Here is a 4386-nt window from a genome sequence, read left to right as displayed (position 1 = left end):
CCTGCGCCCCCCAAGGCCAGCCGTCTGGGGCGCACGTGGGCAGCGGCTGTAAACCCTCTTTGGTTAAATCCCTGAGCGAGGTTACCTCTTCTTGGCCGCACTGACCCACCTCCGTGCCTTTGGGGCCAGCGAGTCGTGGCTCCGGGCCCTCTGAAGGCAGGGATCTGGCAATGCCCACCTGCCTCTTTCGACCAAAAGCGAAGAAGAGGCTCCATTTCCGGGAGACATACGATGGCGCACTGCCGGCCCCTAACAGCCCAGAGGAGGAGAGGCCTCGGCACTCCCAGCGGCCCGGGCCCTCCCTGCGCTGCCGTCCTCACTGCCTGCCCCCAGCACCGTCCTGGCAAAGTCCGACCACGCTTCCCACTCACCCTGGGCAGTTAACAGGAGGCTGGGCCTCCCGAGGAAGACCAGCAGCTCCTGAGGAATCTCCACGTGGCCGTGCAGGCAGATGGCAACCTTGGGCTTCCCGAGCTGCAGGGGTGGAGGGGGTCTGACCTTGGGCCTTACGAGCTGCGGGTGGGGGAGCGACGAAACACCAGAGCATCCCCCTGGAGGGAAGTGTGGGGACACGGGGCTGCCTGAGAATGGAGGGGGCGACGCCAGCCTGTGCCATGAAGTTGCCTCCACATTTAAGGCCCAAGACTCTCCTGACGGATTCCGGGGAGACAGGCCGGCCTGGGGGATCACAGGCTCTCCTGCCCCGAGGGGCCTCAGGGTATGGGGCCAGGCTGGGTGTGAGCATGGGTGAGGGCCATTCTCAGCCCACATCTGCCTGCCTGGCTCCAGGAGGCCCAGCTCGAGGTCCCGGCGCCCTGAGCCCATGCACCGTGCAGCAGAGGTGGGTGGCCTCCCACCGTGGAGTCTAAGAGCTTGACCAAATCCATCTGCGGTACCTGGAATGCATGTTACAGATGCAACGGCCTAAGGGTCTATTCTTGGCTCCCAAACAGAAATTTCAACAGGAATGTGACTGTTCTCCGTTAAACACCAAATAAAGAATTGTTCTACAAGCAGGCCATCTGTGAGGCCCAGCGGTGCCAGGGAGACCCTCCACGCCCCCCCAAGGGGCTGTCACCACACACAACACCTCCCACACACTAAGGGGCTGTCCCCACAGGAGACACGCGGACGTGGAGTTCACTGGGAGAGACCAGGCCTGCGAAACACTGCCTGACACCCCTGCGTTCGGACCCCACAACGGCCTCTTCAGAGGGGAAATCACCGTCCATGCTGAGGAAAGTGCCCCCTCCTCGGAGATTTGGCCAGCGTGCCCGTGGCAAGTCCCCTCCCGCCACGCTGTCAGCTCCCGCACACCCATCAGGGAGCCTCTTCACTTCAGCCAAGTGTCCTGTGGGTACAGAGTCAAGCCCCAAAGTCACGCGCTAAGTTCTCAGACCTTTTCTGGTGAGGAGCCAAGTAAGCTCCCCCCAAAAAAGAAGGAGGCTCCAGCTCTGCTGGCGCCATCAGCGACACTTGACGGCACGTCTGTACGTGGTGCACAGAAGTGGGAACCGGGGCCCAGGCGGGGGCAGAGCGTGGCCCCCGCTCCCAGGACCCTGAGAGGACGACCTCCAGCACCCCCGACAGGCTCTGTGCTCACGCAGCGCCTTCCCAGAGAAGGCCGGGTTGCCGCCGGCTCCTCGCGTGAAACTCCATGAGCTGCCTCCGTCTTCAGGGACAGTCCGCCGCTTAAGACAGACCTCGGCATAGTTTCCTAAGTAATAAACTAAGTTATGTGACTTTTCAAAGACCCTGACAGCCACTGCCAATAAAAGGAATCCAGTAATCCAGCCCAACAAGCAGCCCCAATTACCTCTGAAACCAGGCCTCTCTGGCCTGACACGCCCGCTCCCGCCGCACCTGCACGCGCCCAGCAGAGGCAGCCCCAGAAGGCACCTCATCACATGCACAAAGCCTGGTCCTCGTGGAGCGGCTGGTCTCAGTGCTGTCCCCTGTCACCTGCTCACCTCCCTTCCTGAGTATGAAAGGTCCTCTTTGCACCAGGGCTGCCCCCCAGGGGCCTCGCCACCAGCTGCTATTCCTACACTCATGATAACAGTAACACACGCTCACTGGAAAGGGTGAGGCAGGTGCAGAAATGTATGAATAGAGGAAAAATGGAGTGTCCCCTCCCCTTGCACAGGCAACCGCTGCCCACGTGGGCCCCAGGCAGGTGACGGCCCACGAGGCCCCGCACACAGATGGGCTCCGGCAGCTGTCGCTCTTCAGACACATCCAAGAGGGTCTGCGGCCCCAACCTCCAGCACCAGAAGAGAAGCCTGGGGGGGCGCTGGAGGTTGGAGAGGCCTGACCTGACGAGGCCGGGATACAGAAGCTGGAGGTGGGGTGGTGGTTGGGAGGAAGGCCAGGGCAGCGGGCAGCAAATGGCAGCACTAAGCTGCCCCCTGTGCCAGGCGCACGCGTTGCAGTGGGCGCACGCGTTCCCTGCAGACGCGCCCTCCTGTTTCTATCCAGGCAGAACAGTCGGGTCTTGGTCACAGCTTTGATAGCTGAGCCGCCTTTGTAGGGGTGCCCGTTGCACACAGGCTGTGTCCCTGGGCTGGGGCCCCTCGGGCTCTGAAGCAACTGATGGTTTTTGTTGTTGTTGTTGTTTTGTTTTGTTTTTTAAGGGCCTTGCCTGTGGCATGTGGAAGTTCCCAGGTTAGGGGTTGAATCAGTTACAACTGCCAGCCTACACCACAGCCACAGCAATGCAGGACCCAAGCCCCGTCCGCAACCTACACGATGGCTCACAGCAACGCTGTATCCTTTAACCCACTAAGGGAGGCCAGGGATCAAAGCCGCATCCTCATGGATACTAGTCAGGTTCTTAACCTGCTGAGCTACAACAGGAGCTCCCAACTGGTGTGTTTTCTTGCTTTCATCCGCAAAACTCTGCCCTGGAGTCTTGGGAAGACGGAATGGGTGACAGCCTGGGGCTTCCTGACCTGGAAAGCAGCACGGGACAGGTGCTCGAGCCCTCAGCAGGGCGTCCGAGCCAAGCTCTTGGAACGCCCCTCCTGTCAACACGGATCTGCCTGGCTGCTCACCTGGGGCACTGAGAGCAGGGTGCCCCCCAGGGTGCCCCCCCAGGGTGCCCCCCCCACCCCCCGCCACCTGCCATCAGCAGCCTGACTGCTCGCTTGTGGCCAGGACCCCCTCCCTCCAGGTAAGTCCTTAAACAGGTGTGCTGGCCACACAGGCTCACCCCGCCCCAGGTGGAGGACAGGCCTTGTCTGGCCACATAGAGTTTTATTGGCATCAAAGATCCTCCAGCTGCTTTAGACAGAGCAGCAAGTTCCAGGATGAAACAGGCCTTTGCTGCACTGGGTGAAAATTCCTGATCCTGCTGTGAAGATAAGAAAACAGACAGGGAGAAAGGGGCTCCATGGAGTCGGGATGCCAAGAGGAGGCTGGCAGCCTGTGCCATGAAGGCAGAAGCCATCAGGTGTTGGGAGTGAGTTAACAAGATACACGGAAGACACAGAAAAACAGAAAATGTAGTGAAATAAGAGATAAGTTATTACACATGGCGCGGGGTGGCCAGACCAAATTGTGGTCATGCCCCCGCAGGGCTGACAGATCGGCCACCCCAGCTGACCGCAGGGAGGTGACTCCCAGAACCTCTCCCTCAGACATGGAGCCGGTGCTGGGCTGCCAGACGGGGAGCGGTGGGCTGCCCGCCCGGCCACCTGCCCCCACTCAGCCCCATGCTCAGCTCCCCCAGACTCCAGGGGCACAACAGCTCCCCCAGACTCCAGGGAGCGACCTGCCTTGGCCCCTGACATGTGTCCCCAGGCAGTCACCCAGCCGAGGCCCGGCACTGGCGCTCCCAGAGGGCCGGGCCCTCCCTGGCCAGACGGCCTCCCACCTGCACACCCTGGAGAGGACACCGCTGATCCCCCAGAGCGAGGCTGACGAGGACTTGATGGTGACTTTGCCAAAAATCCACTTGGAGTGCGTTCAGAGCTACTCGGCCGACGAAACTTACTTGGGTGGCTAACTGAGCACAGAAAGAACATTGCCACCAGGCTGTGGAGAACCTGTCTCTCTCTCACAACGACAGCGTTAAAAGTCCACCTGGGGAGTCAGGGGCAGAGACATCGCCCCCGCCCCTCCACACTCCCTCTGAGCCGACGCCACCGGAGGCCGCAGCAGGGCGAAGGCACTCGCGCGGCACAGGGGGTCGCGAGACCTTCTGAACACAGTCTAAGCATATCTAACAAGTGTTTTTATCAGCCAGAAGGAAAAAAAGTTCTGAAAGAAAGTTACTGACCCAGAAATTCTAAAAAGGTAAATGTCCCTGTCGCAGCGCATTCAGCTGAGCCTCCAGCACAAAGGCTCCGACCGGGGGCTGCCGACCACACCGTCCAGCCAGGCCAG

Source organism: Sus scrofa, chromosome 11 (genome assembly GCF_054392235.1).
Source record: "Sus scrofa isolate SSC_HxYL_T2T_F1_AM1 chromosome 11, Sscrofa_HxYL_maternal_Yorkshire_Landrace_v2.0, whole genome shotgun sequence".
NCBI lineage: Eukaryota > Metazoa > Chordata > Mammalia > Artiodactyla > Suidae > Sus > Sus scrofa.
The sequence above is the reverse complement of the archived record's forward strand: the minus strand, read 5'-3'. Positions refer to the sequence as shown.